The following is an 11,547-nucleotide window of genomic DNA, read 5'->3' on the forward strand; positions in this document are numbered from 1 at the left end:
GCCTTCTAATCATAGTCCAGTTTAGGCTTAAGGCCTTCTAATCATAGTCCAGTTTTAAGGCTTAAGGCCTTCTAATCATAGTCCAGTTTTCGGTGAAGAGGCGACCCCCGAAAACTACAACATGACGCTTCGCCGCAGTGGTCCCCGCTCACACAACTACGTCTCTCTGTGTTTACTAACCACATCTTCAGCCAAAACGGGACTATGAATAGGCCTTTTTAGGGAGGGAGAAGGGTCCCAGAACGGGACTATGAATAGGCCTTTTTAGGGAGGGAGAAGGGTCCCAGAACGGGACTATGAATAGGCCTTTTTAGGGAGGGAGAAGTGTCCCAGAACGGGACTATGAATAGGCCTTTTTAGGGAGGGAGAAGGGTCCCAGAACGGGACTATGAATAGGCCTTTTTAGGGAGGGAGAAGGGTCCCAGAGTCTGCAAGGTTTGTGGTAAATGTAAGGTTTTTTTTCGGGCAGGTCACGTGACGTGGGCAGGTGTCATCAGGTGATACTCAGAACTAGGATGGTGTTCTTCTGGGCTGACTTCTATCAGGTGGATGAGGTTTAATGGTGGAGTGGAGGTATTATTATGTCTCACAGAGCCAGACGTTTCTACTCCGCCTGAGAAGCTCCTCAGGCGTTGCTCTTTGAATAGAGGAGGTAAGGTTAGGGTCATAGTAGCTATAGCTATACTGTTCCAGTCAGTGTGGGCTAACGCTGCTGCTTACAAACAACAACAAAACTCCTCTAACAAATATAGACAAAAACTTATAGTTATTAAAGGCACTAAATGGGAAAGAGGCAATTGGAAGGTGCACAACAATATATATATATATATAGTCCCGTTGCTTGAATGGAGGTGTCACTCCATTGAACTGACATTTGGTGAATGTGATCGTGACAGCGTCGGCCACTGGTACAAACGAGCTGGTACTGGTACCACTGGTACAAACGAGCTGGTACTGGTACCACTGGTACAAACGAGCTGGTACTGGTACCACTGGTACAAACGAGCTGGTACTGGTATACCACTGGTACAAAGGAGCGAGCACAACATGCTTGCCAGAGACGGACAAGTCTCTCTCACTAGTCCATTCACTAAATGTTTGTCACATAGCTCAGGAAATCCACACACAGGTTTAGCAGTCTTCTTCTTTCAACTGGGTGCTGTTGTGGGACGTCGCGCTGTTCAATGTCGCTCGACTTTAGAACGTTTAACCCATTCTGACCTGAGATCAGATTCATACGAGGTTTCCACTGGACACACACTGGTCTGATTGACCCATTCTGACCTGAGATCAGATTCTAAAAATGTCAGCCGTTCTTCGATAAAAAAAAAAAATAGCAGACCTACAAGCTTGTAGATCTGCTATTTTTCAATAGCTAAAGCATAACATGATGCTAACACCAACAAGGGGTTCCCGTTCAGAATGGGTTAAACGTTGATGGCGATGCGCTCTCTTTGCTTCAGGCATATATACAGTAGATGTGAAATATTGTCCGAAATATTGTCCAATGCTGCGTCTTTACTTTAACTCAATATTGAATCATCATGCCGCTCAGGGCATCCATCCTGTACGAAGGCCTTAACAGGATGGTCAGAGAGATGAGGACGGACCAGCTGACCGTTAGTACGGCGCTTCCCAACCTGTATCTGGAGCTAGGTTCCTATATATTGGTATAATATACCAATATATAGGAACCATAAGCTTTTTTTAACACATTTAATGTATATATATTATAAAGTATCATTAAAATGTTAGTGTTTTGCCAAATGTTAGGGGCCCGCTTGCAACATCCTCACGTTCCACCAGTGGGGACCGGCCCACAGGTTGGGAATGCTGCTTTAGTATACTTTCACACAACCTTCACTTCCATTCCGTCTGTCTTTCTCTCAGTCTCTCTTCCTCTTCGTTGTCTTCCTCTCCTCCATTCTTCTCCTCTTCGTCTTCTTCCTCTCCTCCATTCTTCTCCTCTCTTCCTGACCTCTTCTTCCTCTCCTCCCTCCTCCATTCTTCTCCTCTTCCTCTCCTGCTCCATTCTTCTCCTCTCCTGACCTCCTGACCTCCTTGGAGCATATCCCGTCCCACACTACTCGCAGTCACCCAGCCTATGTTGCCATGACAATCTCTGGCATCGACATCATCATCATCATCATCATCCTCACCATGGTTACTGTGCGGTGTGTTGCCATGACAACGGCTTTGAGTTGAGACGGAGAGAGGAGCAGAGCTGTGTGAACAAACAGAGGGTACAGTAGAGAGTACAGTAGAGAGGAGCAGAGCTGTGTGAACAAACAGAGGGTACAGTAGAGAGTACAGTAGAGAGGAGCAGAGCTGTATGAACAAACAGAGGTATACAGTAGTGTTCACCCAAAAAGAAAAAACAATGGATAAAAATACACATTACATTACAGACGCGTGCTTCGAAAACCTACACGGGGTTGTGCAAGGACGGGCTGCGATTGGCCAGTGCTCTCGTGCATGGACACGCTGTGATTGGCCAGTAGCCAATTTTGGGTGGCAGACAGTCGGGGCAAACGCTGTCGCCAGAAGATGATCTACTATTCTCTCTCTCTTCGCAACGTCCGACACGGCAACTCGCGACACTCGGTGGTGTCTCACGTGGCTCAAGTTCGCTTGCGACGGCGGGTCGCGGTCTATAGTCCATAGAGTTATATATATTTAGGTCTAGTCCATAGAGTTATATATATATTTAGGTCTAGTCCATAGAGTTATATATATATTTAGGTCTAGTCCATAGAGTTATATATATATTTAGGTCTAGTCCATAGAGTTATATATATATTTAGGTCTAGTTCCGCAGTTGTCGGAGGCGAGAGGCACAGTCACAGAAGCGGGGTGTGGCTATGAGAACAACCCGTGTAGGATTTGGAATGTCACTTTACATTACAGACACATTACTTCATGAAGTGCGTAAATGCAACGTGCAAATTGTGGAAAAACTCCAGTCTTTATCACCACCATTAATTCTCCATCATGCAAAGAATTACAAGAGAGACACTCAGTCAGTCTGCTTACATGAACAAATAAGCAGAATAATTGTGTTATTTAAATTATGAACCTATAGAGACTATATATATAAATATAAATATATATATATATGGATATTCGCAAAAAAACAAAAGTATTTAATAGTGTGTGTGTGTGTGTGTGTGTGTGTGTGTGTGTGTGTGTGTGTGTGTGTGTGTGTGTGTGTGTGTGTGTGTGCGTGTGCGCGTGCTTGTGTGTGTGTCATTCATTCTGAAAGCTATTTTTCAAACTGAACATCAGATCTGAACTGCTTGTGGATGCTTTTAGTGGTCTGAGGTCTGATGAGTTATTATTGTAAGATAACAAATCGTGTTGATGTATTTTTTATTTCCAGAAGACAAAAAGAACAACAACTAAAAAAAGAAAGAATATTGCTTTTTATTGTTTCTCTGCACTACATTGTGTCCAGGTGCAGAGTGAGCGCTCAATGTGTATAAAACCAGAGCAAACCATTTGCTCTCTGTTTTTATTGTTACTTTGTTTTGAATTGAAAGCAGTGTTGAGTTTTCTTTTAATCATGTGCCTTGCTTTGTGGTTTAGGTCTGACTTAGAGTGTGACAGTTATGTTTAGTATTTGAGTTTGCATCCCTGCCTTTTCCCCCTTCGCTCATCTCTCGCTTTCTCTCTGTCCCGTTGATATGTGTTGTCAAAGTCAAAGACGTACGATTTGTCACACACGTTACCACAGTGAAATTTGTTCTCCGCATTTGACCCATCTCTTGGAGCGGTGAGCTGCAGCCGTGCCGCGCTCGGGAATCATTTGATTAGTAGATTTGACCCCCTATCCAACCCTTTGATGCTGAGTGTCAAGCAGGGAGACACTGGGTCCCATTTTTACAGTCTCTGGTATGACCCGGCCAGGGATCGAACCCCGACCTCCCAGTTTCAGGGCGGACACTCTAACCACAATGCCACTGAGCTGGTCCAAAAGTGTTGTTCACTCATAACTCCCAGAACCTCTGGTAAGATGTGACATAATAAACAGTCTACCGGCCTGTAATACTCTTAAAAGTAATATCTAATAACATCTAATCAAGCCTGGTTGGTTATCTACAATCCCCTTAATAACACCCACCACCCAGTCAGCTATAGTCAAACAATTTAAACCGTTTTTAGACAATCTCTTCCCCCCCACAGTTTAGGACCCATGTGGTCCATCCAATTCCCGTTCGCTCTAAAATAATATATATATTCAAACATTTGTTGCCGCATTTTCACGATTTTTCAAAAATAGCAGACCTATACAAGCTCGTAGCGCGCCACTCGGTGGCGCGCTACGAGCTTGTATAGGAATGAGTTTTAAGTGGGTCAATTGTACAGTAGCTCCCTCCCGTGCCACAAGCACACAATTATGCCCCAATATGTGTGTGTGTGTGTGTGTGCGTGCAGCTAGATGTATCATACATTGAAATGTATGTTTTGTTTTGTTTTGTTTTTTAGCCAACATCTTGTCTCGTTTGTCCTCCACTCCTCCATGTCTAGTTCTCACTTTGGTTAGGGTTTACCCTAACCCTAAAGGCTCATTCATAGTCTGGAGTTTCGGTGGTGAGGTGACCACCGCTCCGGTGGTGAGGTGACCACCGCTCCGGTGGTGAGGTGACCACCGCTCCGGTGGTGAGGTGACCACCGCTCCGGTGGTGAGCTGACCACCGCTCCGGTGGTGAGGTGACCACCGCTCCTGTGGTGAGCTGACCACCGGAGCTGAAATAACGTTGAGCGGTGGTGAGTAAAAACAGAGAGAAGGGCTGGAGCGGTGGCGGTGGTTTGCTCTTCACTGCGGCTCGTGATGTCATGTTGTAGTTCGGTGGTCACCCCACCACTGAAAATCCAGACTATGTATGAGCCTTAACCCTAGCCTCGATACCCAGGCTTTCATTTCGTCTGCGCGAAAGATGAAAGCCTGGAAAAAGCCGTGGGCTGAACCAGTCTAAAAGTGGGAGTCAACCCTTCCGGGTGGGCGTCGCTCTAAATGATGTGACGTAGCGCTGCACTAGGGGGGAGAGGAGGGGCCGGGGGTGACGGACAGATCGATGAGATCCAATCAGGGTGCGCGTTTTTCTGAGGCGCGACCCTCCCATCTAGGCCAGAAATGTCTCTGCTTAGGTCAGGCTACCTTAACCCTAACCCTGACCCTTGGTCATCTGTCACGCTTGTAAAGCATTATGTACGAGAATAAAAGGGGGATGGTTAATTGGACGTGAGGCTGGGGGAGAAGGAGCTATAAGTGAATATTACAGGTGACACGACATGTTGTGGAGAAACACGTTCTGTTCATTTCATTTCCTATTGAAGAAAAAAAAAAAAAAACTACTTCTTATTCTTTTTCTGCCTCTGTGCATTTAAACAGACACCAGATTGGTGTCTGTCTCTTCTTTTGCTGTGACAGCAGTGTGCATGAGAGACGAGTGTGTGTGTGTGTGTGTGTGTGTGTGTGTGTGTGTGTGTGTGTGTGTGTGTGTGTGCGTGTGTGCGTGCACGTTGTGTTGCCATGCTGTTGATTGTGTGAATGAAGCCGGTGTGTGCGTGCGTGGTATGTGTGTGTGTGGTATGTATGTAGCGAGTGAATAGTGGTACAGTATGTACAGTATGCTCAGTGACTGCATCTTATGGCCATCTGCTCTGGATAAATAAATGTTCTATAGAAAGTCCAGTGTCGGCCTCTTCCTTATCATAATAATAATAATAATAATAATAATATTATCAGGATCACACCCATCACACAAAGCAAGTGGTGGACAAAATACTCAACCCCAGTACTCAAGTGAAACATTACTCCACTACAAGTATATAGCATTTGTAACAATGCATTGAGTTTATGATACTGACCAATGATACTGACCATGATACTCACATAATACTGACTGGATACTGACCATGATACTCACATAATACTGACTGGATACTGACCATGATACTCACATAATACTGACTGGATACTGACCATGATACTCACATAATACTGACTGGATACTGACCATGATACTCACATAATACTGACTGGATACTGACCATGATACTCACATAATACTGACTGGATACTGACCATGATACTCACATAATACTGACTGGATACTGACCATGATACTACAGTAGGCTACAGTACTACTGCAGTGGGTGCTCAGCTTTCGGCCTTCGGCCTGGTAGAGACAAAGATGCAAGCCCAGACCCAAATGCAATTTCTAGTGTATTGAGAACGCTGATGCGTTTCGGCCATATCCTTCTTCAGAGCTTTAAAAAAAGGTCTACGTCATCGTTCTCAATAAAATGAGAATTTGTATCCGAGCCGGTCTTTGCATCTTTTGTTTAGCAGTGTCGCATTTTCCCACTTTGTTGGTTTATTAGTTAAGTTATATTTAAAGCTGAGCACCCACAGCCCACAACCCACCCACAACCAAGGGCGGTCCCCAGAGGAAGCGCACCTGCTATTCATTGGTTATATGACATAGCCCTTCCCACAGTTGGCCCGGGTTCGAGTAGACACAACTGGCGTGGCTATGCCCAGCTCCAAACACGATGTGGATGGGCGTAATCATCAATGGCGACGATCCAGTGTACAGGCCGATCAACAACCTCGCTCTCAAGGTCAACACGATGTTGCAGTGAAGGTCAGTGACTTATCTCTGCCGACGCATCGCAGAGGACCTCACAGTGAAGGTCAGTGACTTATCTCTGCCGACGCACGCAGAGGACCTCACAGTGAAGGTCAGTGACTTATCTCTGCCGACGCACGCAGAGGACCTCACAGTGAAGGTCAGTGACTTATCTCTGCCGACGCATCGCAGAGGACCTCACAGTGAAGGTCAGTGACTTATCTCTGCCGACGCATCGCAGAGGACCTCACAGTGAAGGTCAGTGACTTATCTCTGCCGACGCATCGCAGAGGACCTCACAGTGAAGGTCAGTGACTTATCTCTGCCGACGCATCGCAGAGGACCTCACTTGTGCACGACGTGGTAGAAAGGTTCAACAGCTGTGCTGCTGCCTCGGACGGCTCAAAACATCCACAGGACGTTCGCCACCAAATCCATCCTGATGAGCTGTAACAGGATAGACAGATGAACAATACTGTATGTGAATGATTGTGAAAGGTATTTGTTACAATACTGTATCTCATAACACATCTCATGCCGAACAACTTTCGTGTTCTGACTTGACCTCTGACCTTTAGATCACCCACCATTTTGAATTATATATGAAAAACAGTTCAAATCTATCTCCTCCCAGGATCTTTGATCAAAATGTACGACATTTCTACACGTTTCTACACTTTGGACCTATATTGGCAAAGGATTTGGGAGTAATTAGTAAATAAAATGTAAGTGAAAGAATTACGTTTTTATGAGCCAATGATTATTGCAGTTACTCATGCGGAACACATCTGTCGATTTGACCAGTAAGCTCTGCCCTCAGATTTTACCGCTAATTTGAGCTGTTTGAAAAACGCTAAAACACGTCGTAGTAGTTTGTCTTCTTGCAATTGTAAGGAAATTATATAATTGGTTCTATAACGCCACCCAGTGGTTACTTTCAGGCATGACACTGTCACACCCAGGGATAAAAGGTACAGTAGGTACAGTAGGTCAGGGCCGTGCAGAGAGCACTGGGGGGGCAGGGGCTCAAACTCCAGAAAAGGGCACATGTGTGACCGATTTTTGAGGGTGGTCTTTTTGTGGAGTCCTTCCCTTGTGCCATTTCATGTCATTGGACAGTAAAATAAGCAATTATGTTCTCATTAGTCTGAAACTAAAACTGACTGATGGCAGATTACAAGATACTTCATTATGATAGTGGAATTTATCATTACTTGTCAAATGTTCGTCTTGAAGGGCCAATGGCACTTATTCCCCCACACAAGCCCTAATTGGTCCCCCACATTATTGGTATTTGAATCTATATTTCTCTATTATCTATGTTTAACCCCACAACAAGTAGAGGGCCTGTTTTTGTAGAATGGTGAATCAAATAATGTATTTATGAATGTATGTAAAACAAGTTCTGGTTCATCATGAATCATTCATGATGTATACTATTTAGTCTGAGTAGTAGACATTTTTTTTAATGTTTATTTACTGTTGTTTTTCAACAATCATGCATTTGTCACTTTACTCACTATCATTGCCTTGTACCATCTTTGATTTGTTCTGATGTGATTTTGTACCCAGCTGTCACACATTCCATGTGATCATGATGATTGACAAGTGGGTTGTATAATGATCTGTTCCCCAGTGTTCACCTTTAGTCTGAGGAAGAGCATTGTGCTCCAAACGTCATCTTAATGTGCAAATAAAGGCACAGTGTGCGAGCGATTCATCATTATGTTTTTATCCCTGAATCCATTCCAAGCATTAGTTTTGCATAAAATACACTCCTTGGCAGTGGCGTGCACAGACATTTAGAGGGGCAGGTGCTCAAGTGAAAAAAGGGCACCTTGTGCAGCGTTTCGAACCGGCCGATTGCCTTAATAGTAGAGATTTATAGATTTTGGGGCCTAAATAATATATTAGAAGCTTTTTATCAAGAATTGATCAATGTCACCATGGTCCACATACTGTACAGTGTACACTGTAGAACTTTTATTTATATATATTATTTTTTAAAGGGCACATTTGTCAAGGGGGAAAAGGGCAGGGGGTGCTCTAGCACCTCCTAGTGTCTATCTGTGCACGCCACTGCTCCTTGGGCTAAAAACAGCCATAGTCACTTGCCCCAAAATGTGCTGACCTCATCACATTTGTGCTGACCTCATCAGGTCAGGTCAACGTCTGGGCCGTTTTCAGTGTTATTGTGTCACATAAGACTTTCCAAATGTCACTTTTCCAAGTATAAAGTGGTGATATAGGCCAGGGTCCATATAGTCTCTACAATATAACGTTTCACACAAACGTATAGCAGATACAAGCTCACAACATGATACAAGCTCACATTACAACAACATTGCAGCGTATGATGAATTCCTGTTCTGTTCTTTGACTATATAGAAGTGTCTATTTGTATTGTACGTCTCTAAATGTTTTGATGAATTGAACATGGTGGACCCTCTTAATTGTAAACAAGTGTAATGCTTAATTGTGTCGTCCACTCACAGTTAACAGTCTTTGTATTGAGTTTGTGATTGAAATGTACTGTAATTCTGCAAACTGTTAATACATATTTCAATCAATCAATCAATTGTAGATGCTACTTTTGTGGGCACGTTTTGATGAAAGTGTTTAAGATACATTGGAATAGAGATTATGTTTTACATTTAATGTAAAATACCTGATACAAGCTCACATTTTTTTTGCTTGTAGATCTGCTGTCTGTCTGTCTGTCTGTCTGTCTGTCTGTCTGTCTGTCTGTCTGTCTGTCTGTCTGTCTGTCTGTCTGTCTGTCTGTCTGTCTGTCTGTCTGTCTGTCTGTCTGTCTGCCTGCCTGCCTGCCTGCCTGCCTGCCTCTCTCTCTCTCTCTCTCTCTCTCTCTCTCTCTCTCTCTCTCTCTCTCTCTCTCTCTCTCTCTCTCTCTCTCTCTCTCTCTCATCTCAGTGATTATTTTTCAATTTTTTATGTTTAATCGTTTTTACTGTGTTGTTTTCTCATAAGATTTCCATAATCTCACCCTGGACTCAAACACTGCAAGCAGAACAACAGGAAGGTGACAAAGGGGGAGCTTACCCTGATCATCCTGACAGATTTGATGATGAGTGTTCACAGGTTTTGTGTACAGATGGTCTGACTGGACGCTGTTGTTAGGTATTTTTCTTTTGTAGATCTGTTATTTTGGTGGATGACGGTTCTTATGTGATCTATGACCCGGTGTTCCCTATGGTTTTGCATAATCATGGATTATGAATTGCCCTGTGACTGACATTTGATGTCCCTCTGTCCCACTGACTTTAAAATAGTAACACCTCTCTCCTAGCCAGTGTCTTGCTATGAATTGTTTTGTTTCCCGTTGGCCATAACACCCAGCCTCTGTGTTTTTGCCCTTGAAAGTTAGATTTCTCTCTAACAGACTGGTAAACTGCACTCAATGACGTGATGCCCTGTCCCCCGGTTCCACTAACTGATATTGCAGGTCCGGACTATCTCTGCCCCGTGAGATAGTTCCTGTGTGCAATATTCGTGACGTCTTGCATTATCTGTCCATTTGTTAACAAATATGTTTTTTAACCTTGTTGTTCAACACATTTTTCGGTGTATTGATTACGGTATGCTATATCAACCCTGTTCAATTTGAACATGGGGAGAGATCGTTGTGAAACGCTGTCCGGATGACATGTCTTCTTCTCTCCCGAAACAATGGTGAATATATCTGATTGAACCTCCCTCTAAGTTCTGCTTGTCTGAGTTCTCTTCTTGTGTCTGTCAAATTCATTCTAAGGTATATTGGTTAACTCTGTTATACTCTGACTTTTACTCATTATAGCCTAAAAGGTTTTTATAACCATTTCTGTAAAGTTACAAGCCCTCTGCTTCTATTCTGGTAAAGAGTATTTATGGTACTTAGATTACTTTCTAAAGTATTTATTTAGTTCCGGTGCTCCGGAGCTCTCTCTAGCTCTAGCTCTCAAGCTATCGATCCTAAGCTATTGTTTATTATTATTTAATACAGTCCTTGCATTCTAGTCATATGGTAGATAAATATCTATCAGCTGTTTTACCTATGGGAGCTGGAGAGGTTGAGATACGAGTGACTATACAGGAATCAGCAGGAGAAGAAAGGCTAGTGTGCTTATAGCCTTGAATGGAATGATCAGTCCTGGAGTCTGTAGCCTACTGTTGGCGAGGGTTTCACAGTGTCATTCACAATAGTGATCTCCCTCTTGATCTCTCTGTCTCCAACAGAGTAGCAGTAGACTGTCCTGCTGGGACTCTGTCCTTCTATGAAGTGTCCTCTGACTCACTGACACACCTTTACACCTTCTGTCCTTCTATGAAGTGTCCTCTGACTCACTGACACACCTTTACACATTCTGTCCTTCTATGAAGTGTCCTCTGACTCACTGACACACCTTTACACATTCCAGACCACATTGACTGAACCTTTACGCTTCTCGACGTCTTCTCGTCCGTGTGTCTTTGTGAGGACAGATAAAGAGGCAATATCAGGACAACATCTGACCCCCTGACCAAAAAGCATTTAAACATCGGCTAAATGAAACTACTAGTAGAGAGAATAAGGTATAGGCCATTAGGCCCTATACTTCTTTAGCCTAATAAAAAACAAAGAGTGACAATTCACAATTTGATGAGGTTTGGAGTATAGAAGCACCTAATGGACAGGATACCACTGATGTGGTTGTCTATTATCATCATTTCAGATGTTGTTGCTATAGGCTATTTCATCATACTACGTAACTACTTTATTCTATGCGGTGTCACTGAGCTATGGTTTATTTGCTGTTCTTTCTTTCCTTTTCTTCCCTTTTGTTTCTCATTAAAAAGAATAATAATAATAATTTATAAGCTGTTATTATTATTATTTTTAAACGTATTTGACAAAATGCATGAGCATATGACTAGT

Source organism: Protomyctophum parallelum (genome assembly GCF_964188405.1).
Source record: "Protomyctophum parallelum genome assembly, chromosome: 13".
In the NCBI taxonomy this organism is placed as follows: Eukaryota; Metazoa; Chordata; class Actinopteri; order Myctophiformes; family Myctophidae; genus Protomyctophum; species Protomyctophum parallelum.